This window comes from Dermacentor albipictus, chromosome 1 (genome assembly GCF_038994185.2).
Source record: "Dermacentor albipictus isolate Rhodes 1998 colony chromosome 1, USDA_Dalb.pri_finalv2, whole genome shotgun sequence".
NCBI classification, from domain to species: domain Eukaryota; kingdom Metazoa; phylum Arthropoda; class Arachnida; order Ixodida; family Ixodidae; genus Dermacentor; species Dermacentor albipictus.
In genome coordinates, this window is record NC_091821.1 from 203,047,757 (window position 1) to 203,074,096 (window position 26,340).

General features: G+C 49.1%; 1 protein-coding gene across 1 annotated transcript in view; it reads right to left on the minus strand.

Annotated features, from left to right (window-relative positions):
• The window catches only part of LOC135906656 (protein tiptop-like), a 455,200-nt gene that overhangs the window by 391,204 nt on the left and 37,656 nt on the right, over positions 1–26,340 (minus strand). The gene's annotated exons all lie outside the window — the stretch shown is intronic.

A 26,340-nucleotide genomic window follows, 5' to 3' on the forward strand; every position in this document is an offset into this window, starting at 1 on the left:
TCAGCATCACTGTGTAATGCATGCGCGACCCCTGCATCAAGCCGTATTTTTCCAGCGAGAACATATCCTCGCAGTAGCACGCGACCATCTCGTTTTGAGGACTCTCTCTATATTGTACCGCGTGGGGGGGGGGGGGGGGTCGACAAATTGACCAGGTGGGTTCTTCATCCCGGTGGCACCACGAGGCATCCCAAAGATCACAATGGCGTGGACACTGCCATCGTAGGGTGCAAAGGCGGCGTCATTTGACTGCTGAGAACGTGCTATCGGCCCTTGTGGATCCCTGAACTGTGTACCCTTGAGCTTGAAAAATATATCGGGATCTGAAGTTCCGAAAGCCGGCTCATGCAGTCTTCGTCGCTTAGTAGAGTCTTCTTCACGCACTTGCTATTTTGTTTTTAGTATGTTTCTTTGTCCCCCTTCTATATTATGACGTAGCTCTTAATGTAAGTTGGCGCATTTTATGTCGTTTTAACTTTTAACCTCTAACCACTATCACTTCAATCTAAGTCACGGTGTTTAGCTGCGTGAGTGAACTGTGAACATGTAAACTGATGTAGCCACCCCCTCTCTGCGGGCCCTCAAGCACTTTCAAGTTATGACTCCTTTTCGACTGTGGGACTCCGAACATTTGTAGCTTGGTAATAAAGACTTGACTTCAAAGCCGGCTTCATTTGTGTGTGACTTGATGCAGACAAATACTGCGTACGTCATTCGTTATTACTTTTTCTGGTAGGTGTAAACACGTGAGCGGATACTGACCAGCTCGTATGGCTCGTTGTATACTGCTAGCTCTCGTCAGGGATAAATAGAGACCGCCAACTTTGCCAGAAATCTGCGCAGTAACATGCTGTGGCGACGAGCGAAGCATTCTTCTGGTGCCCTCCACGCCACATACTACTTCCCCCATCAAAAATCTCGATAAAGAATTTGTTCAAACAGAACTTAAGTGCATGCATTTCTTTATTCCCGTTATTTCGGTGGATAGAGCATAGAAACAGCCGTGAGCTTGTAGCAAGACGATGGTTGAGCACTCATTGAATTGTCTTCCTAGTGGCCCGTAAGAGAATACGTAGGATAGATCGATTATTAGACCGACGAAACATTCCGTTCCTCTTTTTGATGCTTGCCAGCGTTAGGTTGATGGGGAGATCGGGAAACTACCTGTACTAATACGAGCCTTGCAGTAGGTAACGTTCGCCTCAAAGGGACGCTAAAGAATAACGACCAGTAGACTCGCAAAGTGTTCTTTCAAAGCTATTTTGGTTAATTTCGTGCTAAGAAATTGATCGCTGGAGCAAGAAATGAACGACAAACTTCCATATATTTTTGCGATACGTCAACGTGGCATCATGGATTTCAAATTATTTCCTCGCATTGGGGCCGTTGTGGCACAGCAAATGTTTTCGAAAACTGCTAAGTTCTGTTTCTGGCTTCTTTAGAAGACAATATAGTCCGTCTTTACAGATAAAAAAAAATTGGAGGCTTATCAAGGTTAAGCCCAGTGGATGCTTCGCATCCACTGGGCTTAACCTTAGCGTATCCTTAGCGTTTGGAGGCATCTTGACTGCATACACGCCCGGCGCAAAGACGCTGGCGCGGTTGCGGGCACAGAGACTGATGCGACGGCGGGCGCGCGCCGCTTCATCCCTGGCGTGACGTCACATATCACGTGATGCAGCGATGGTGGTGCCGCCGCCTCGTCGCGCGCGACGGAGCGAACCGAAGCGTGGAGGCATCCGCCGGGCGACGTCCGACGGCGCGATATGAGGCCCCATCTGCAGCCGGTGTGACGTCATCACGTGACGTCACATCATGTGATCTCACTTCAGGGTCAATGGTGGCCACCGCCGGGAGGCGACCGACGGCGCGATATGAGACCCTATCTGCAGACTGTGTGACGTCATCACGTGACGTCATGTCACGTGACCCAACTTCAGGGTCAATGGTGGCCACCGCCGGGCGTCGCGCGAAGGCCCGAAATCTACGTTAATATGCTTCGCATAATAACTGAGCCCGATCAGACATCGTCAAAATCAATGACGTCACGGCGAGCAGGTGCGGGAACTTGAAGGCGGCGTCGCCACCCGTACTTCGTTCTTGTGGCTTTGTTGTTGGTGGCGAGTTGTAGCAACAGGCGGGTTTAGCCTGGTGATCAAGGCCGGCAATTGCTCTGCCAAAGCGTCTTTTATAGAATCACCTTCTTTCCGACGGTAAGAACGCTTTTTGGGTGAGGGGGGTTTGTAGGAGCGTAATTTACGAATAGAGCCGACATTTTCTCTTAGGTGTTCCTTTAATTCTGTTATGGGTAATTATTATTCACGCTCACATACTAAAGTGGTTCCGTAACGATGACAAAGAAGGGAGGGGGGGTGAGCATCTGACGTGCTTTTTCGTATTTTAACCCCTACACTCATTCTCGTCTAGCATGAGCTAACCGGAGTTTTTGCCTGGATGCTATTGTGACTCTTCGCTCTGCTCGTTCTCTCCATAGGCCTCGGTAAGTTGACTAAGAGTGCCGACGGCGTAGGGGTGTCGGACGACCCACCTCCGAGCCCCGTGTTCGTGGACCAATAGCGACGGGTGCCGTTAGTGTCACCGACCTAAATAACTGCATCGAGACTAGATTATGAGATTTCCAGTGGCGGCATCAGACTGTTTCTGAAAAAGCTCCCTGTTAAAAAATGAAAAAGGATCGCATCGTTGGCAAAAGTCAGATCACTAGCAAGGCGCAACCACTGCGGCTTTCTCTCCTAGCTCTTCTTTTTTCAGTGCGTCCTTCCGTATTCCTTCACCTACACACCACAGAAAACTGCGAGTAATTCAATGGTAGCACGCCGTCGCACATACGGCGTAATTATCTAAATTGTGAACGAAACATAAAATAGCTAGAGGCTACGTGGTGCTCTCGCAGGTCAGATTGTATTCTGCGGTCGAGAATATGAAACCGGCTTCAAAGACAAGCAAAACAGCACTTATCTGCTCCATTTATGTTGGTCTTTCGCTGCGTATACGCCATCTGTCCGCTAAGTAGGTAGCGATCGTACAATAAACCGACAAGCGCTGCCATTCTGATGCCACGAACGAAACGCGCGCAAAATTCTATCCGGATTATTAATAAACTAATTCGATTGTTCGCGCACTTAGCTTAGGAACCTAGCATAGTTTTCAACGTAAAACTAACGAGGTTACAACACACACCCACAGTCCTCCCCCTCCCCCATACTTTTGCCATCCTACACGCGCGTACCCCTTCCCCCCCCCCCCCTCCACACACACACACTTTCGCAGAAAAGCCGTAACTGCCGGAAGACCGACATAGAGATGATGACTGTATGAATTAAATATCTGCCGGTTCACAAGGCATGTTTCCCACTGGGTTCCAAACCACACGCGAAAAATGACAAGTATACTGTTTTTTGCCTTTTCGTCAATACGCGCGCCAAAAGCGTTGCCCGCCTAATGTTTTGCTCGCCGACAAGGAAGGAAAAAAGAACAGAGAGAAAGAGAGAGAGAGACAGACGCGAAGCGCAGCAAGCACCGTAGCAGCAGGGCAAGCCACAGAGATAGTTTCTCCCATTCTGTGTGAAACTCAATTATTACCAACCAATTAGGCCTCATTAAAAGCCCTGCACACTCGAGCAGAGGCTGAAGTTTCGCCACAAAAGCAGCGCGAGATAAGGCGCCTTTGGGTGCAACACCTAATGTCCAATTAAAAGAAACCGTGGCAGGCTTGCCTATTTTCTCTCAGCCAGACCGCAGCACCCCCGTCCCGTTTTCCATCCGTCCTTTTATTTCATTCCCTTCATGCAGAGCGACACAGCACCGAGAGCTTTCTTTATTCCCGTTACGCTTTTATCGTTCTCTCATCCCTCCACAAATGGGTTTCCCGGTTTCTCGCGGTTTTCGTTCGGTGTTGGAGCCAGGAAGGGGCCCAGTGGCCAGCGTTCCTCGTGCGCGGGTATAGGAAAACCCACAGTGTCAGGTCGGGTGCGCTCGCTCGGCGTACTGCGGACGTCGTACATATATATAGTCAAAGCGTTCCGCACAGTCGTTCAGGTGACCTTACTATCGACTCCTCCGGAGGCATTGCAGAACGCCCCATAGTTCCGAAAAGGCTTCCGGAGTGGAACGCGCGTGTGCTTTCACAAGATGCCAACAACGTGTCCGCGAAACTAAATTGAGCTCAATTAAAATCAATTTTCCAAACATAAATTGAAAGTACAGCGCGCTTGCATGCGTTCTAACATGTCATCCTATTTTTATGAGAGGTCATCTATTGAGCCCCTACGAATAAGTGCCGCTATTCTCAAATAAAGGTAAAAGAACAAAGCCCTAGCTCTCTATCTATGCTGCCTCTTCTTTAGCTTTTAGTGGTCAATATGTACCTAAAAAATAAGCACTAAGAAAGCCTGCTTACCAATCCCGCATTAATATACAGACATGACCCGAAAAGTCATACATGTACGGAATCTGCTGATAAGTGACGACACTGGCCAGTCATGCTATACACGCGACAAGTACTATCAGCGACAAGTACGACTGAGCCCGATTAGGATGCCGGAATTGTTTCTAGGCAAACAAGCAAACAGCTGCGCTCATCCAAGAATCCGGACTCCTCCCCAAGCCTTAAGAACTTCCCCTCTTCCAGTGTCGGCTCGATAGGCACAGGCGACAGAGCCCATGAGAATGGGGGCGACTGTACTTGGCATCGTAAACATCGTAACCAGCAGCTGATCCGTGTAGTGAGGTCCGAAATAGGCCGACGTCATTTTCCAATCATAACATCCCCTTACTTCCCTTCGCATATACCACAGCGGCGTGTTACGTGTCGGTACTCGGGCCACTACAAGGACAGCCGAGGAGCGCTAAGTGACATTGACGAGAGGAGATTCTTGCCGCACATACATAAACGGAACACGTCAATCAGCTCCCCTAGTGGCTTTTCTCCAGTCCGAACTGTCACCGCAGCCACCGGACATGTCAAGGCTGAGCGACCGTGAGAAGGAGCAGTTGCAGGCGGCTGCATCGGCGGCACATCGACAACGGGACGCCATGAAAACAGACGCGCCCCGCGTGCAACCTGCGGCGACGAGCCCACGGTGAGCGTGGGCCAGCGAAGCGAGCCGCGGCATCGGCTGCAGGAGAAAGGACAATCAGGAGAGGAGCTCGCGCACTGCTCGCATAAAAAATGGGGCGACCGGGGGATACGGCGGCGTGAAGGGTTGGCAAGAAAGATGGCCGGCCATGTTGGTGCGCTAATTCGCGGCGCCGGAGGACGAGCGGCGGCTCCCAAGAGGTGCATTAGTGGGGCGCGGGCAACAACGGCGGCCCGGGGTCCGAACCCCCGGGTGTAACGAGCCCGGGCCATCTCTCCGGTCCCGACAAGCGGGGCCCCAGCTGCCCCGCGCCTCCCGGCAGCGTCCACAATTAGTTCGGCCTGTCTTTGCTGCTGCCGCCGCCGCCGCGGCCTGGACGGGCCGCGTGCGCGCCACTAATGACGTCATCAGGCGCCTTGGCCGGAATCTGCCGCGAAAAAGGAGAGCTCTGGCGACTCTTGAGCGCGCGCACCATCAACGCCGAGTGCGCTGCCGGGGGCCCCAGTCTCGCCAGCGGCCACGACTTGTCCAGTGGCTCACTGCCGGCAAGAGAACAAAGAGGGCCTGCATCGCGCGCACGGCCTCGCATGAACCCAATTTGACAGCAGCAATAACACAATTTGAAGCAGCAAGGGACGTTCCTCAATAATGTTATGCTTCCTGTATTTAGTGCGATTCTTACCGTGCATGCAAATCGTTCTTTCTTTCTTATTAATGCGATTAGCATTCTTTGGGAACTTCACTCAGTTTGCGGTATGTATCTAACCTCTTTCGCATTCCTATAGTTACCCAAGTTGTTTACTAGCTTGGGCCATTAGATATATGTACTGTATTGCCTAGCTGACAACATGCACCACTGGTTATGTGCCTGAATAGACAACCTGCTGCTGGCTGCTGTATGGCCTGGTAGACAACGCGGGTCACTGGGTTTGTGCCCGAACAAACAACTTCAGAACTGCGTATGTCACATTGGTATGTGATATTGGTATGTGATATTCGTATGTAATCAGTCCCCCAGGATGGATGTGCCAATGTGACACCAAGAGTGTGTGGCCTTAAATATATTACAGCGCCCCATCACAAACAAGACATCTCCGCGTCGAGCGCGGCCGCTTGATGGTTAGCCACTGCAACGAAGTTGCAGCGAGGATACTAGGGATAGTTACGGAGTTTCAAGTGCGGTGAAGTGATTACAGCAAGATATACTTTGTCACGGTGTCATTCAGCATTTTGGTTGGTAGTGAGACTGCCACATCCTGTCTGCTGATGCGCCCGTAAGGTTTCGTGATTCATGGATGGGGTACAATAATCATAATAATCATCATAGCTCATAAAACATATCATCACCAGTTCCACACCTATCAAAAGAAAGAGTGCTAATCGCATTAACGTCGCCGATCATCTCCGAAATATGGTTGAATTTTCTTGCCTTCTTTTGCCGAGGAATTGGCAACTCCAGCATCTGTTACTTGTGCAGCCGGCAACACTGTCCAAATAAACAACGATGGCTACGACATCCAGGTTAATGGCGGCCCTGTCGATGGCTTGGTGCTGTTCTCAAGTTTCTCGTTTGTGGCGTCATCATCATCATCATTATCAGCCTGGTTACGCCCACTGCAGGGCAAAGGCCTCTTCCATACTTCTCCAACTACCGCGGTGATGTACTAATTGTGGCCATGTTGTTCCTGCAAACTTCTTAATATCATCCGCCCACCTAACTTTCTGCCGCCCTCTGCTACGCTTCCCTTTCCTTGGAATCCATTCCGTAACCCTTAATGACCATCGGTTATCTTCCCTCCTCGTTACGTGTCCTGCCCATGCCCATTTCTTTTTCTTGATTTCAACTAAGATATCATTAACTCGCGTTTGTTCCCTCATCCAATCAGCTCTTTTCTTATCCCTTAACGTTACACCTATCATTCTTCTTTCTATAGCTTGTTGCGTCGTCCTCAATTTAAGTAGAACCCTTTTCGTAAGCCTCCAGGTTTCTGCCCCGTACGTGAGTACTGGTAAGACACAGCTGTTATAAACTTTTCTCTTAAGGGATAATGGCAACCTGCTGTTCATTATCTGAGAATGCCTGCCAAACGCACCCCAGCCCATTCTAATTCTTCTGATTATTTCAGTCTCATGATCCGGATCCGCGGTCACTACCTGTCCTAAGTAGATGTATACCCTTACCACTTCCAGTGCCTCGCTACCTATCGTAAACTGCTGCTCTCTTCCGAGACTGTTAAACATTACTTTAGTTTTCTGCAAATTAATTTTTATACCCACCCTTCGGCTTTGACTCTCCAGGTCAGTGAGCATGCAATGTAGCTGGTCCCCTAAGTTACTAAGCAAGGCAATATCATCAGCGAATCGCAAGTTACTAAGGTATTCTCCATTAACTCTTATCCCCAATTCTTCCCAATCCAGGTCTCTGAATACTTCCTGTAAACACGCTGTGAACAGCATTGGAGAGATCGTATCTCCCTGCCTGACGCCTTTCTTTATTGGGATTTTGTTGCTTTCTTTATGGAGGACTACGGTGGCTGTGGAGCCGCTATAGATATCTTTCAGTATTTTTACATACGGCTCGTCTAGATCCTGATTCCGCAATGCCTCCATGACTGCTGAGGTTTCGACTGAATCAAACGCTTTCTCGTAATCAATGAAAGCTATATATAAAGGTTGGTTATATTCCGCACATTTTTCTATCACCTGAATTATAGTGTAGATAGTGTAGATTGATAGTGTGATTGATGGCGTAGAGTCGCGCTGTTTCGCCGACGCCGAAATGGCCCTTGCTGCCAATTACGGTTAGCTTGATCAGTCTCACGGATTTCAGCGACGAAACCGAGGAAGTCGTTGCGCGTAGCGCACAAACGCCCGGCCTGCCTAGCGAACCACATCAATGGTTTCGAGGATACAGAGCCTTTCAAGCGAGCCGGAGGTTAAAAAAGTGAACTGTTTGTGGGTGTATATATAGCGGGCCTCCGAAAGGTGCAAGCACTCGTTCGTGGCGTTACTCCACCGCCACAGGTACGGTACTTGACTCTTTTCGACCTTCGTAGGAAACTCCACTCTGTGACTCGCGTTGCAGTATATATCACATTGCATCCCGTAATATAGAGGCACCAACGTTTGTCGTGCTTTCAGAGAGTAAATACGGGCATTGTCCACTGATAGAACAAGACTAAAAGCTTTTAAGTTATCTGGCCAGTGTGTCTTGGGATAAAAACAAATGAGAGTTCCGTCTATGAGTCGGCGTGCACCTATCTCTTTACAGTTAGCTGATCTGTGTGACAAAGTAGTCGCCGTCTGATGACTGGCACTTGTTCGTGCTCGCAGTATACGCAGTGTTCGAGGTAGGCTTCAGGCTTGGGAACAAAGCAAAACACCCGCCGTCCCTAGGAATTCTAAAATCCGGGTGAAACGTGCGAAGTAAATAACAACCAATCGGACCAAGTTGCGTTTTTTTAAAGGCTTCGGAAATGTATCGAGGCTTTTATTTTGACCAATGTCACTTGCATTAGTGTAAGTGAATGACGTGGAAAGGAATCAAACCCGTTGTTATAGAATTTGGTTGTGTGCACAGCGTCGGAAAGCAAACTAGCGGCGCTGTGTCCAGGCTGAATGCTCCAAATCTGGAACGAGCGCTGTTTACAGTTGCTTCCAAATTTCTTGTGAGCAAAATAAACTGCCGACTCACCCCGCTGAATGAAAAGACAGCATCTTCTGCTTACACCGCTAAACTAAAGCTTGCTATCAAAACGATATGTCGCCTCGCGGCATAGCATGGGTCATGATCAACTTCAGACCTTCTGAGCTAGTTATATCGTTCCTGCTACCAGTATACCTGCCGACAAAAGCACATTAGTGAGAATATTCCTGCTACTTAGGACGTTAGTAGCACTAATTCTGGAGTATAAAACTAATGTAACCAACGCAAATGAAGCTGAAGCGTACATCACTAAGTTATTAAAGCGCCTGCCTAGGCAAAGTATACTCCATGACTTGAAACGCCAGCAGCATATTTAAAAATATATAAAAAGAAAGCAAAAGTCTACTCTCCGAGAATAAGGAAATCGTCCCGAGTGAAGTGTTTCGAACAAGGCATATCATAGTGTCCGTCACCTTTATCCCAATGCACAAGTTTTTTATCCATGTCGCTCGCCGTTTCACGTGGTCTGCTACCTTCGGGAAACGATGAAATGAATTGCCGTCTTTGCACTGCGCTGACAAGCCATAATGGTTTACAGAAAAATTCTTTTGACGTCACCTTTCTTTTTCGGGCCTGTGCACGGCGGCACCAAGACGATTTGAGAACCACGAGGCAACGTTGCAGCGCACGCTGTAATGTGAGACCCTGCGGCTGAACCTAGATCAGCTGGTTCTCAGCGCGGCCGCTAGGGGGTGAGCATTTAGTTGGAGTCGCGAATAGTTCAAGTAACTAAGTGCCTCTCCTTGAGCGAGGCAGTTGTAGTGACCGAAACAGGGGGTCTAACCATTTCCTCCTTTTCCGCGATGCAACGAACACGCCCACGCGTCTATGATTACTTCGCTTACCGCGAGCATCCCGTATAAACGCCACGTTTTGTGACGTTCCTCCCTTCACCTTTTGTGTCTTTCTCGAATTTACAGGCACCGATACTCCTGGGCCACAGCCCTGGAAACGCGTCTGTACAGTACGTCCCGCGCGCCCTCTGCTCACGCGCAGCGGCTGGCGGCGCCCCATGCACGAAACGGCTTCCCATTCGCCCTGCGCGCTTCCCTTTGCTTTTTCCACCAAACCGAGGAGCCACTGCCGCGATCGCTTCGCTACCACCGGTCGCCGCACGATCCAACACCGGCCAAACACCGGGGGCTCGCAGCACCACACTGCTCGCATAGAGGCGCTCTTGTGAGGAAGCTACACGAAACACAGGTATTTCCGTCCGTTCGGATAGCCAGCGATTATTGACTTATTTCCACGTTTCGAAGAGGCACTCGCAAAGCGCACGCAGTAGGTAAAAAGAAAAGTGCGTGAGCGCAAAAGGCGGGATAACACCAGAGGGAACACGGTACCCCCGGATAATTCGGCTGCGCAAAGTGAGACCGGAGCCGTTGAACAGCAGTGCCTCGAGGCGTATACGCATGGGCCGACGCGAAGCGGCCCGTCGGCGTACCTATAGCTTCCGCGGCGGCCGGCCACTGCGGCCGCCGCGGAGGGGGGCGCACACGCCGAAGCGTCCCGGATGGTGGCCAGCTCACGCGCCCAGGCACGAGAAACGGCTACGGGACTTGCTTGATTTATAGAGCAACTCCCTCGCCCTCGGTGCACAAAGCATTCCGCTCGCCACGACCGCGCGCGCACGCCGCCCGGTCGCAGGAGCGGCGGCAGCGCGCGCCAGCCATCGTAGTTGGACGCTGGCGAGGGGCCAGTGCCTGCGGGACACTTTTGCTCGCTGTCCGAGCGTCCTTCGCTTGCTCAGTTACGACCACCATGCCTACTTGTCGGGAGGTTCAACCCTATTATAGGTTACGCAAATCACGTCTATTCACTGGAAGGAACCATGCGCGTGAACGAAAACTCGGTGGGGCTAAGCGTGTAACGCGCATAGCCGCCGACGGGCCCTGCCGCAAGCTCGAATATTAACATGGTTATAAGATCAAAGTGATTTGCCGTGCGATACTCCAGGATATCGAGAGACGTATGTATTAGTGTGCGTGAGCATAATGCGCCCTCTTTTGAACACTATAGGTTGCGTGTAAAGGCATTGAGATAACGGCATTAATTGTGTTGTGAGGTCGCATTTTGAAATTGAAACTGAACGTGGCATACACGAACAATTATCTGTACCGCATAGGACTTACCACTAGCCCATACTGTGATAACTGTCGCAACTTAGAGACAATTGAGCACGTATTACTAGAATGCCCCGCGTACCGCGACGAGAGACAATTTTTTGAGCACCAAATGGACATGATTTGCCCCGAACCGTTAACGTTACCGACCATCTTAGGTCCAATGCCCGGCCCTTCAAAACAGCGACGGGTTTTGGATTTATTGTTCAAATACCTGACAGAAATTGGTCAAATAGGAAAGCTTTAAGAATTGCATCCTTCCTATACAAAAGCCTAAATTTACCCGCCATGTCACCTGTAAAAATTAGTATCAGGTCCAGTCGGACATTTCATATTTATTTTTATCCTTTTTTTTTCTCCCACTCTTATCTGGAATCTTTTAATCCCATTCCCCATCCATATACAGAGTAGCATGCCAGCGGTTATATACGCGCCGGCAAAATTCTCTGTTTTTCTAATAAAGAGCCCTCTCTCTCTCTCTCTTATTCATTTAATTTTGCATTATATTTCGCATCTCGTCATTAGTTGGAACGCCGTGATACCGCCATTATGGGTCAGTTACTTCATCTCGCCTCCCCTATCAGCTTTCCTTCCCTTTACCGCAGTGCAGGATTGCCAGCCGGTCTTTGCGTGGCTTACCGCCCTGTCGTAAGCCCTTTCATTTTCTCCTCGCTCTGTTTTCCGCGACGCGTGCAGCCCTCGGTGCACTACGACGGTGCACTATACGGCACGCAACACCTGCAACGTCTTTTTTTTTATGCGAAGCATATTACGAGGGCTCAACCCAGCTCCTCAGGCGCGGCGGTGACCATGAAATCACGTGACACCGTGACGTCACGACAGAGGAGAAGTGGCTTTGGCTCAACTCTTGCAAGACGGGCTGGGTGGGAATCGAACCAGGGTCTCCGGAGTGTGGGACGGAGACGCTACCACTGAGCCACGAGTACAACGCTTCAAAGCGGTACAAAAGCGCCTCTAGTGAATGCGGTGTTGCCTTAGAAACGCGCTGTTTCTAAGGCGTGCGTCTCTTGCTCAGGCGCACATTTCGTTGCCGCGCCGAACGCTGCTTTGCTCGACGCTCACCGCGTCCAATGCGGGGCGCGTAGTCGCTGCCCTGTAGCCCATTGTCTTACACCCCTTGGCGGGTCGACGGGAACGCTGTCGCGTTCCACTCTTGAAGGCGAAGAAGTAATGCATGAGTTGTTTCTTCGTCTAGCCGAACCAAATATAGCCAAGCAACAGCAGTTCACCAGGCTAAACAGTGGTTCAACAACTAAAATAAAGGCTAGTATGCTTCGCATCCTGGGCTTAACCTTACCTAAGCCACAGCCATTTTTTTCTTATAGGCGCGGCACGAGACAAGAGAACGAAACAGCGATGGGCAATTGTATGCAGCGCGTTTGAGGCGCGCCGCTCGTGCAGCCGGTGCAGCTCTGCACTCGACTGACACAGAGTAAGCATAGATTCGCGGTGCAATCCAGAAGTGACGGCGTATTGGCTTTCTTTTCAGCCTGCCGCGGTTATCGGTTACGCTCCTGGCGCTGTATAATATTTCGAGCCTGAGAAGCGCCCGCAGAAAAAAAAAAAAACAAAACAAAGAAATAAAGAAGAAAGAAAGTTGGCACACAAATCCTAGTTTGATAGATATTCATGGTGCTTAACGCCCTAAAGCAACACTAGCAGAGGGCTGCGGATTAACTTTGACCACCTGGGGTTCTTTAACGTGCACTCATATATGACGGTACATGAGCGTTCTTACATTTCATCCCCAACAAGATACGACCGCCAAGGCCGGGAATCGAGCTACCGCGATGGAGGAGTCCTAATTTCGCTACATTTTTCTATATCACGTATCCCTTTATCGGGATGCAACTATGCCTGTGCAACTCGCATAGTAATGCTTCATTGGCGGAGATCTTGTCCGCGCTTGGTTGACTGTATCTAAGACCACGCGCAAAGCGGTCTTGGCTATTTGCGCCGAAAAAGCGACCTTTAAATGGTTGGGGACCCTTGCCAACTCGTTTCCATTGGGCCTTCACCATGGTGTTCTGTCTCGGCTCGCTTTGCATTCGCCACCTTGCGTTAGTTGAGCCGTCGCTGTGTCCGACGCGTCTCAAACAAGGCAACCGCAGAGCGACTGATCAACAGCCGACAGTGGATGATGATGGTGATGATGATAGCATCCCTTTTGAAACGAGGTGGTGGCACATGAACAAAAGTTGCCCTTTATTGCTTTCAGTCTTAACATGTATATATATTTTTATGCACCAAGCTAAACTACTAAAAGTGTTCGCTTCATTGCGTGTTCTCCATTCCTTTGCCCCGCCAATATTCCAGCCGGTTCTTACTAGTCTTCACCGCCAGATCTGTCTGCTGTCCTCGAAACCCAAGGCCTCGGGGAGGCTAATTACATCCACATTTACCACTGAATGGACACTGTCCAAACGCTGCACAACAGAACATGTCCCATGGTTTCGCTGTCATTTGTACGCGCTATGGACGAATGGTTATCACTTGAAAACTGTCTCCGATAACTTTGCGTTTTTCGATATTCTGATCTAACTTTGAAGACCGCATACTTTTCAATTATCTTAAAATATACTGTGATTTCATTCCATGCCTTTCAGAGGAGGATGATTATGATGATGGTGACGTGCGATTTCGGTGACGGCTCTGGTGCAGTAAATTAAAAAACATTTTAATACTAATAAATTAATTAAAATAGAAAGATAGATATATAAACGCAAGGAAATTTTAAGAAAGCCATCAAACGAATAGAGAAAAGAGAAATAAAAGGTGGAGTTGTCACGGCGCCTTGTCAAGTTCACAGATGCCGTTCCGCACCAGCGCACCGCCCTTAACCGTTCACCTGGATGGATGGACGCTATGAGCGTCCCCTTTGAAAGGGAGCGGTGGATGGTGTTACTAAGTTTGTTTTCCTGTTTTCTTATTTTGCCTAATATCTTAGCTACCATTTTTTAGAGACAATAAATTCCCTGCATCAAACTTTCTGAACCATTACTGGGAACTTTGTTTTTGTACGCCTCCATTGTTTGTGGTCTCCCTACTTTTCTGTCGCGAAACCTCCAATCGCCTTTTACTAATCTCTGTTGCGGACATGTTTACTTTCCCCCTGCTATCCCTGAACCTAAGGGCTTCAAGGAGGCCAGTGGAGCCTAAACCGACAGCCGGATAGACATCTTCACATTCTAATAAAACATGTTCCACCGTTTCCCTATAGCTTTACCGCAGCAAGCACATACGTCTTCTTCCTTGCTGTACCTCGCTTTAAAACTACGCGTTCTAAGGCCTACTGATCTCGCTTCGAAAAGTAAAGAGCTTCCTTTTGAGTTATCATAAATTGTTTCTTTCCTGATTTCGTTTTTTCCTCTTAGGTAGTTACTCATAGCTGATTTCATTTCCATTGCCGCCACCCAGGAGATTGCCTCAACCTCTCTGACTTTAACGTTCTTTGTTGACATGTTTTACTATAGCGGTCGCATACTTGCTAACAAGCTTCCTAGTTCTTCGCCTCCACTGTGAATCATTATTTTCCCTGTACAAATGCTTGAACACTCTCGCAACCTATTTACTTTTTTTATATATATTCCTCAGTCATTCTTTGAAATCAATTTTACTCTGAGCTTCCCTCACTGCAGAACTTGTTATTACCCCTGACGGCTTGGTTTGCAAATGTACTCTTCTCGTGAGCGTCCAATGCGAGGCGTCCCACTGACCTTTTGTTGCCATCGAGTCCTGATTGTACCTCTGACTTCAAGCAAACAACCGCATTCCCAAATGTAAATCCTGGAACCATTACACCTTTCCACGTACCCCTGAGCACTCTGCACCTATTGTATCCCCATATCACTCTCTTTCATTATGGTCGCACTTCTCTTCCTCTTTGCCATTATTATTTTCTCGTGTGTTTCCATATATCTATTGCCCTCGTTTATCCATACACCGAGGCATTTGTATTATTTAACATCAGGTATCTCCTGGCTCTGTATTGACAGTGTATGTTCACTGTTTTTATTGAATACCATAAGACCGGATTTTAAACGCTAAGTTGTAGTCCTAAATTATCTCCTTCCTGCGTGTGGATATATATTACGCAAGTCTGGTACCAAAACAGCAAAACGCACAGGATGAGCATGTCTGGCTTATTCCGTTGTACTATTAGTTCTTCGTCCCCGAACACATTTGACATAAAGCTTACATAGAATTTCTCTCTTCTCTGTTTCCTCTTGAGAAAGTGCACGTCCACTTGTGTGCTCAACCATGGAACGGCTGAAGATGAATGCACCATTCCAGGCCGACTGTGCTTTAACCAGCGAAACGCAACCACAAATCCTCAAACAGCAAAAACACCAACGATAAAACGGGGAGAGACAACTATATACGAACGAGCAATATACTAGATAAAAATATATGCAGTTATATAACCGTAGCGCGACATCCTTACGGTAGGTTTATTTTTCCTTTACGCGAAGGCGATGATAGTGGCACAGCATGGGCCGTACGACACGCATTCTTTGCGGCGCCTATTACGCCGACTGACCGACAACTCTACGGTAGAAGCACAGCGGCTCACAAAGCGTATCCTAAATACACACAAAGTGCCGGATACGCAAGAGTGGAAGATAGACCGATTGTCCCGCACCTATATAATTACACAGTGATCGCTTCGTGAAGATGTCAGGCTTTGTCGGCCTCCTTGACATGTTCTTCCTTCCTAGATTGTCGTTTGGACAACGCTTGTCGGCCTTTGAGTGACATCCGCGATTCCGTAGAGGAGCAAAATGGAATGTCGGATGGAATGGAGTTTTTGTCACCCGCAGAAATTGTTCTTATTTCGTGCATTCGGGCGGCTCCGGGAGCTAATGAGCATCTCGTGATTTTCTTTCTAACAGCTTGAAAAAAGAAACCCTAGCATCAAATTTATGCATCCGATCCATCCAAGAAATCAATTACGCAGACATCTAGGCGCGTGTAGTTTATTTTAGGACAAGCAGTTCTGATAAAAACAGGAACAAAACAAAAACAAAACAAAACGAAACGAGAACTGCGCACTTGCACGTAGAAAGACAAGAAAAAAGAAAAGATGGATGAGCTGTCTTAAATCAAAAGCGCAGCCGTGGCCGTTTCAACAGAAAGCAAAAGAGAAAATCAGTCTCTCAATCATTTCGAATGCAAGTGAATAGTTAACCTCTCATTTTGGTCCTCAATTAGCCTAATGTGTTCTTTCAGTGGTCATCCGAGTATGTGAAAAGCAAAGAGTACACACAAACAAAAATTTAGTTCTTTGTCAAAGTATTTTCTTTCTCTGCCGATTAATTTTTTTCTCTTATTTTTCTTTTTTCAAGGGCGCGGACACTCCTTTCCATCGTTATACACTTCAACATGCACAGTTTTGATCACACTTATACTTTTTATGTCATACCGACTGCGTTTTGCGCTCCAACGAAAGTGCTTCCAGTTTTTGTGAGAGCTACAGGTCTTAACGAACGTTTGTGAATAGCTTTAGTGTGTATGTGCTTGCCAGCATTATGTAAGCCCCTCTCTGTCTGTCCCTATTCCTATGAAGGACAACTTAGAGCTTCTGATCACACTTATTCCAGACGCACAGAAGAGAAAGAGAGAAAACGATATACACTGTGTCAGCTGAACCAACACCCGTGGGTGGACGGACGGATGTTCTGCAGCAGCGTCGCGACGGTTATAACCTTGCCAGTAGGCATTAGACACCTCAAACTCGCTCGTTGCCGCACGATTTCGCGACTTCCTTCTTTCACGCCGCTATCGTCTCGTTCTCACCTCCAATCTACAACTTTTTCTCGGAGCGTTAAATTAGCGACCCCACAGCGGGCTTCACTTGAACCGATTCGAACAACCTTTTCGAGGCTTTTGTTCGCACCCACTCAGACGCGACCTCTTACCTGACTCAGCGGAGAGGCTGGCCGGACGAGGCCCGGAGCAATATGTGTTTTTATTAAGGCGGGCCGCCGGGCCTGTCGAACGCACGACGACTGCGACATCGCCGCGCACTCGCATCGCGCGTGGGCCAGCCCGCAGCGTCGGCGGCGGCTGCGCAACGGGACCGCGGACGGGCGCCGCCGATTGAGCGCCCGTCCAAGACGGATGCCCGGCACGCGTGCCCCGTCAGGGGACACGGCTTTGCTCTTCTTGGCCGCATCCGTTACCACCCCCGGTCGGACGCACCTGGCCGCCCGGCGGCGCACACCTGAGACGCGCCGCGTGCTAAGTGCGTGCGCGCCCCCGTCATCAAGTTGGACTCCCAGTTCGCTCGTTATTCGAAGGCTGACTGAGCGAGCTGAGACGTCGTTTGGCGGTCAGCGCTTCGTCACGGGTCTACGTGCCCAGCGCTCTTATTTATTATTCGCCGACTTGTTTCGGAAACGTGCTTTTCACGCAGAGAACCTCTGGAACGTATTAGTTTCCCCAGCGACCGCGAAGGAGCGCGATGCCTAATAATGCCACCGGCGCGTGCGAAGCTAACAGGTCGTTATACACGGTCCACATAAGCATCCACATTTAAGTTACGCACGAGGTATCGCCGCATGAATTCCCTTTGTTTTCCGCACTGTCTGTGCCCACACGCAAAAAAGGAAAAGAAAAGAAAATGAAAGAAGGAAAAGATAAAGCGCGACGCACAGCAAAACTTTGAAGGGAGGTGGAAAGGAATGGATGGCGGCTTGTTAATCTTGAAGCGGAGGTAGCAAAAAAGAAAATAAGAAAACTAGATACATAGGCTTATGCGCCTGCGGAAATTCAGCATATCGCAACATCTCAGTTCGAACACAGCTGCCTTTGGGTTCGAGTGCCGAGCAGCCGCACTATACCAAACTGCGAGTCCAAAAATGATGCAACAGAAAACCGACACATTCAGATCGAGAAGGCCGTATGCGATTATCCGCGGTTTCCCCGCACTTGGCTCCGCGAGCCTTCAGTCGGAAGTTGCTGGCGACGTATACACACGCACCGCTTGTAACAACATTGACCTCTTCAAACAATTCAGTGAGCCAGTGGCTGCAAAAGAAGAGAGAGAGAGAGAGAGAGAGAATTGATTAGGAGAGAGATCACGGGAAAGCTACGTCGTTTCTTTTTGCGCCACGGTGACAGTGGCTCACGTATACGTGTTTTCTTTCTTTTTTTCTCTTGTTTGTTGTTCGTTCCTCCACGCTCATATTTCTCCTTTCAGCAGCAACGAAATTATGCGAAGACTACAAGCTCGTGAAGCAGCACCGCAGTGCATAATACAACCTCAAGCGGCGAATCTAGTGTTACGCAAAAAATAGAGAAAGAAAAAGAAAAGAAGAGAAAATGTCCCTCGCAATTCCTATACCAGCCGCCTCCGAACGACCCCTCTTTATGTCCCGATCGCACCTGCTGCGGACGAAGCGCGAAACAAAGGCAACGCGAGAAGCTACGCATCCAGCCGTGTAAAGTGTCGAGTGAAATCACTACACGCCGCATACCGGAACAGAAACCATAGGGAGCCACGGGCCGCAGCAACGAGCCTATCGATCCCGCGCCGTGCGACAGGAGAGAGAAAAGCAGCCGAGCAACGCGTCGCGAGTTTGAGGTTTACCGATTTCGCCCGCGCATAAAGAGGAGGATCTCGCCGAGTGAGTAAATCTCGTTACCGATAATGACGCAAGGGTCCGATAGAAAAAACAGCCCGCGTTAGCGCTGCTACTGCTGCTGCTGCTACCGGGAGGCGCGGGGGCGCAAAGCAGAGTGCCTAGCTGGCCCAGAGAGTAATGGATAGAGAAAATAAAAGAAAAGGGTGGGTGGGGAGGGGGTTATAGAAGCGGGAGGGGACGCTGCGCAGCAGTAGCTACTCGCGGCCCGTTTCAAAAGGCGCAACTTATCGCAACCTGAATTATTTAGGCAGGCGCGCTCGAAGTCGTCACCGCGCGCTTTCTCTCCCTCTCTCGCACACATTTTTAAGGAACAGAAAGAGCAGTGTCTCGAGCTCACGCGTTTGGCTCATCTGAGGATGCAAAGCGACTCGATCTGCCGGCAACAGCCTTCGTGCCGGCGAACAAGAGATGAAATCACCGATGAAAGTGAAGGAGAGGACGCGAGCTGGCGCGGCCGGCTGGGGCGAAAGTCGCATTGCGGATGGGCGGGTGTCGCTTTATCGGCACTGCCCGAATATTGGCAATGCGAGGGCAGGTCAGAACGCTTCCGTTGCTGCGCACGAACGTTGCGCTCAACTTAGCTTCAGCGTGGGGAGCTAATTTTTCTTTCCGCACTTATAAAGAAAGCCTACCAGTACAACAAGAAAAAAAAAACTGCTGTAAGGGAGCATGCAAGCTGGACGCGCGTAGCTTTGGGAAAGTGGAACACATGGGTACACACAAAATGAAATGGGCATCGTGCACGCTACAGCATGCAAAGTAATAATGAGTTCGCGCGCGTATACCAATAGATGGGTGCGCTTGTAACGTGAACAAGTCAACAAGGGCCGCATCTTTCCCTGCTACAGTGCGACGTCTATCCATTATGTGCAGTAAGCACCCTCTACCCTTTCACTGGCCCTCTATCTAAGGGAAAATGGCGATATTGTTAGCTCATTCCGTCCAACACTTCCAGAGCACGCCGAATCTCAGCTCAATACAGGCAACGAACTTGTAGGCTACCGAAAAGAACGGCGTCACGTCCGTAGGTATACACGTATACAGCCACTGGGTGCAGTCGGACAGCCGACTCCCGCGGCAGCATCCTAAGCACCACCTCGCCAGAGCCCCGATGGACCACGCGCTAAAGCTCACGTCGCACACATCCCACAAAACGCGAAACAGAAAGGAAAATAAAAGTGAAAGCGGCCACCTCGCGGAAGACTTCGCACTGTGTTCGTCAATCGGGCTATCTTTACAAGAGCGTACAAAACGATCGCCAGGCAGCGGCCCTCGTCTGCTGGGCGAACCAAATGGCCGCCCCTGGCAAAAAGAAAGCCGGCTTTCTTTTCGCGCCATTTCTTTCTCCAGGTATGGGTGTTAGTTTACTTATTTCGCCAAGTGGGCCCGGCTGGCGCTCTCACCTGGCCCCGACTGCGCGCTGGACGGACAGGGTCGGCCTCGCTACCACCAGCACCGCAGCGGCATGGTAAATAAAGCTTCCCTCGCCCCCCAGAAAGGCGGCCCAATAAAACGGTCTACCGGCGTCATCACCTGCGCACTTTTGGCGGCCACGATACCATCGTATGAGCTGGGCCCCGCCGGCGAGCGGGGGCGCCACACGCCGCCGCCTCTCAATGGTCCCCTCCCCACCGGCGCGTATACGAGCTGGCCGATATCGCCCGAATCAGAAAAAGCCGAACAGAATTGCAACCCGGGGTTAGAGCATTCAACGCCGCAGGTTACAGGGGAATCTTCTTGTCACCGTCCCCACCACCCTGTTCTCTTCCTTTCTTTCCTTTTTTTTTCTTCTTCTTTTCACTAACCGCTCAACGACTTTCTTCTTCCTTGTGGACGACCCCCTACTGGCTTGCACCGGCCGCATCACTTTCGTTGCAACACCCTCTCTTGCCCCCGTCCCGGTCACAAGATCAAAGTACACGTCTCCGCAGTGGCACAGGTTTGTGGTTAGCCGGGCGGCCATGTACACGGGTGTGCCCAGCCTGCTTGGCTGCTGTAGACATTTTTTTCCCCTCTCCTCCTTCAGAAGGCGATTATTCGCACGCTACGCAGAAAACAAACCACGCAGACTAAACTTCGTGGATGAGAAAGAAGGCTGCTTGGAAGCAAACTAAAAGAAGAGTTCATTTGACCCAGAATCCAGGTCAAAGAGCGGCTTTATTGAGCTCCCTCCTCGAGGCGCCTCCGCGACAAGGAAACCGTATAGTGGTGCAAAGCAGTGAGCCGCGTTGACGCGTCGTCGACCACTTTCCAAGAGTTCGGACGGCTATACACTATGCGGGCAATACCACTCACTATCTCATTGGCTTTAATTGCACTTGTTGTGTAAGTGTTGCGCATTATCACTCACAGTGATGCTACGTATGTAGGTGCGTTGCTGTATCGCTAATAGCATCATGACTTGCGGAAAATGAATTTATGCGTTGGCTGTCTTTTGAGAAGAACTAAACACAAACAACGATGCACTTACCGCTGGCATGTGAAGTACAATCACCACCGCTGCAATTTAAAGTAACCTTTATTACTTTCAAAACTAGAGCAGTAATAACATACCGCAGTGCCGACGTACGCACCATTAACATATAATCGTCCGAGGGTCATTAAGATCTATGCTTAGATGTAGTGTGCTTCACGTATTCTTTCGTCAACGCACGTGACGTACGACGCATACGCACCGTAACAGCTAGACGGCAATAATAGCCGGAGGCCTGCCGGCGTGCACTACCACTCCATTTCGTAACATGCTGCAACTCCGCATGACGCCTGTTCCGCGGGTGCTGAAGGATGCATCAATTAATTGATTAACGTTCGTTTAAGTTGGATGGCGCTTTGTCCTAACAATTGAGAAACAGGTTATTGGGAAAAGGGTATCCACGAATGAAGAGCCTTCGAGTTATCGAAGGTGCGCACAGGACTTCGGCGATTTCTTGCATGCACTCAATAGTAATATGCAAAATATGCAATATGCAAAATTTTAATGGTTCAAACTATCCGAAAAGTAGCGCAAAAGAATTTTCGAGAGGACGTTTATAAACACCCAACACACATGTTTCCACGATGTCTTTTACAACGCTGTTTTGGTCAAGCGATCAAAGAAAGCCCGCGAAACAACGCTTGTGAAAGTTACCTATACTTCAACATTTTCATAACTGAACGTAACATTAAATTCTAGGCTTTTAACTGCCAAAACTACGACTTGATTTTGAGGCACGCCGTAGTGGAGGACTGCCGATTAACCTAGACCATTTGGGGTTCTTCAACGTGTACTCAATGCATGGTACACGGGTGTTTTTGCGTTTCACCCCCACCGAAATGCGGCCGCCGCGGCCTGCATTTGATCGCGCGACCGCGTGCGTGCTTAGCAGCGCAACGCCAAAGCCTATAAGCAACCACGGCGGGTCTTCATTAACTGAACTAAACTGATTAACTAGCTAAACGCTCCACAAAAGAAAAAATAGTCTGAGTAACTCAAAACGACTGCGAACAATATGACACATAGACAATACGCAGTATGAACAATAAGCGTAACAGTGAATGGCAGATAGCGTTCAGTCATTCTTGCAACAGGGAATGCCAGGCGAGGGGCATTCCATAAGCCTGTAGTATAAGGAAACTTAACTGTATCGTTGGCAACGAACCGCACTTGCAAAAGCAACATGGCCAGTATAAACTGTAAAGAGCAAGGATCGAACTATACGCAAAAGTGATCGAGTACCCTCCGCGTTGCCTGATCAGCGGCTCGGACTGTTTGCGGCGTTTCTCATGGCACCTGTGTCACTTGGAGACGTTAAATCGCATAAATCGCATAAATAAATAAATAAATAAATAAATAAATAAATAAATAAATAAATAAATAAATAAATAAATCACGTTAGCTCGTGAAATCCTAATATGTTAGCGCTCGATAGAAACGCACGTTTAATGTCTGCGTAGGCGCGTTTTCAGTCAGACAAAATGTGCGGGTTATGGGGAGCGTCACGTAGTCTAGTGCCGCGCTTTCAAGTTGAATGCACCGCACAGTGGTAAATTTTGACAACATTTTCAAAGGAAGCAAGAAGCTCCGAGGAAGGAGAGAGCGAACGGCTAGTCGAAGAGCAAGCGCGTCTCGCGTCAGCCATACTCGAAGCCGGCCCCACGAGTACAGAGAACGGCCGGGCAGGAGGCAAGCAGGCCCGTCTGTCGGCGGGCTCCGCCGCATACGCAACCGCGTCGCGGCAGCGAGGCGACAGTTTAAATGTTGCGCGCATGCGTGATTGGTCGTCACGCACACCGAACGGCGGGCGCATAATCCCGCGCGCCCCGGCGCGCCTTTATGGACGAGCTCTTGAACTCACGGCGTTTTATCACCTTTCAAGGCGAAAACCGAGGCCAACAAAAGGAACCCCCTGCGCCCAGGAATGGAGTCGGCCCCCTAATCCTCGGTCCAGCTATGACGCCGGATTACCGCCGCCACGCGAGATGGACGGGAAGACGACGATGCGACCGGCCAGGGGAGCTCAAAATTATATTTGATAATTTACGGCGGCGCCCGAGTTTGATATCGCGCCGCCGAGACGCGAGCCGGCGCGCGTCCGTAAATCAGGGGATGCGAAATTTCTCAACCCCCACAAGGGGATCGCCTTCTTCGGTCGCCTCCGCATCTTCCAGCTGCCTCGGCCGCTCGCTTTTCTGGCGCTTTTCTTCTCGAAATCTTGGCCACGCGGAGTTATTATTTTATTGCACCTGCCTTCGGGGACCCAGCGATCTGGCCGTTTTATGGCGGGTCAGCTCGTAAATGGGGACCAGGCGCGCGGTTACAGATGCGGCCAAATGCCGAAGACGAGGGGGTCCGCGGATTGCTTATCATTTCCTCGAATATACGCTCCTCGGCGGTGCGGGCACGTCCCCAACGCAGGAGCCACGCGGCGAGAAAAATGTCCACGGGCCTCTTCGAGAACCGGGCCGGTCATTCATCGCGCGTATGCACTTGACCGTCGGGCCACTGCTGCGCGCACGCGCGCTGCTTCCGCGGTGGCGTGTGCGCGACTCTTGCCGGCGTCAGCGGCGGCGTGCGCGCATGTTTCCCTGCAGGCGGCAATACGAGCGTGAGTGCTGAACTACTCGTTGAAATTATAACACTCTATGGATATACACGGCACTTGACCATTCCATCGCGGACAGAGAGCACTTTCTCTCTGGACTGCTGCGAGTGCGTACAAGGCGCACTGCTGCTGCTTCTGCAGCGCTTATGAGAAAAGCTCGTGCGGGTACACAATAAGCCAGAGGGCATTACAGGCGACGCCCATGGGAGCTCTTTTAGCAAGGTCTTCGTGGTTGTTTTCTCGTGTTTTCTCTCTTTCTCTCTTTGTTTTGCCAGCATATACGCGTTATAGTATATGCGCGCGTGCTAAGGCATCATTCTTGATTTTGTTACAGTTATTATAATCACAATGATATTTCTATTCTTCCGGCAAGCGAGATCAAACAAATGGAAGCTTGCCGCTTCTAACTTCCTGAATTGTATACGGTTAACTCTGCCCTACACACCTATATCTATTTATTTATTTACATTGCCCCTAAGGGCCCTCATGCGAGGGTGTTACAGAAACATGAAATATACACAAGAAATAAAACTACATGAAATAACCCCCCCCCCCCCGCCCACACACACACACACAAGGAACATAAAATAAATAGATATGAACAGGGGCTATATGCACTAATTCATGAAATCACAAGAGCTCTTTTACACAATATGTTAATATGTACGTATAACAATAAGCAATACCTAATCTGCTACCGCACACCGTTTTCTTGCAACAAGGTTTGGAAAGATGGTAAGTTAACTTTAGTAGCTATGCGTGATGGTAGGTTATTCCATTTTATTATTGTGCGAGGAATAAATGATCTTGCGTAGAGCGATGAGCGGCACGTTATGCATTTTACTTTGTTAGCGTGGTCACGGCGCGGGAAGACTGAATACCTTTCTCCTCTAGAACAAATATAGATTACAAAATAGTTAATTGACGGAAGCCCTCGGGTTAAACGAATTGCAAAAACAACAAAGAAAAGAAAGAAGAGGATAGCATGATGGCTATACAAGTGGCTATATAAGCGCGCTCTCTCTCTCTCTTGTCGGCTCTCTCTCTCTCTCTCTCTCTCTATATATATATATATATATATATATATATATATATATATATATATATATATATATATATATATATATATATATATATATATATATATATATATAAACGAGTCCAAGAGGTGAGTATTGAGAAAAATTTGTAGTGTGCCCGACTACTTCCTTTCATTTCATCTGCTCGTGACGCAAATATAAGTCAATTTTGGAATAACGTTCGGCACATTTACATATACGCTAAACGCAAAAGCTTTGCGGAACGCTACGGTGCCCGTCCCATGGAGATGGGAACAGAAACGCAAAGAAAACTTTAACGGACAAGGCGTCATCTGAGGCCACGGGTCAGATTCGCCCAACCTAAAACAGTCCGCTAGCATACTATATTCTACCGTCCTTACGCCTACTCGTCTACATGTACCTACCTACGGAGGTCAGAATTGCCGGAATATTTCATAAATTGGGTCCGCTAGCTACTGATAACTTGCGGTGGGTTATAAGAGAAAGCGAGAGCATAATTCACAATTCATTAGAGGTGAGCGATAGCGAGAGCACCGTCATCGAGAATAGTGGCACTGAAGAGGCAGCCGGGGATGGAATGTTCGCCAACGCATTTCTTCACGTACATTTAACTACGTTTACATAGTCTATGCAATCCAGAGAAACCAACTAGCCCACACGGCATGCACTTATAGTGAGGACAACGCCATTCTTTACGGATACGCCAATCGTTTACGTTTCCTTCAGAACTATATTCTAAAGCTGTCTATAATAAAGCACCATTTAGTCGTGCTAGCTCGTACTACACGCCATCACGCAAGTCGTTTGCACCTCTCCCAAATGTACGAGGCGTACACAGGCATACAGGCCTTGTGCATTGGAATTCCGGGTGTAATTGTGTGATTGATAGCACGATCCTATGCACTAAGGAGTCCAGCAGCTTTCACAGTGCTGCAGACTAAAAATAACGCAGAAACTCCTCTGGGAGTTGTCCAAGTATGCGTAAGCATTGTGACACTTCCTCATCTCCACGCAGCCCGGTGTCATTATCAATGTTATGCAACTTCATCCGACCAATTACACCCTTATCAAATCTTATCGGTCGTTGTCAACCTTATCGGTCTAGATCCGACCTTTATGAACCCTTATCGGTTGTTATCAACCTTATCGGACTCGAGCTGAGCCTTATCAACGCGTATCGGTCGGTATCGACCTTATCGCAATGGATCCGATCCTTATCAAACCTTACCTATCCTTATCAACCTACAAGACATGATCCGACCCTTACCAACTCTTGTCGGTCCTTATCAATCTTATCGGACTTAATCCAACCCTTGTGAACCCTTATCGGTGCTTATTAACCTTATCAGAATTGCTCCGGCGAATATAAGCCCTTACCACTTTTTAGCACCTTATCGATTCGCGTCGAACCATTATCAACTGTGGTGAGAGCCATATAACACCTCATCACTCATCATCTTTATCAACTCATTGACTGCTTATCTGTCTGTGTTGCGCAACGTGAAGCGCATCAGCCCTCACAGATCAGTGGAGTTTCACTCGGTGAAGGAACGCCCCAACGGACGGCACATACAGCGACCACCGAAACGCATCGGGGGTGTGG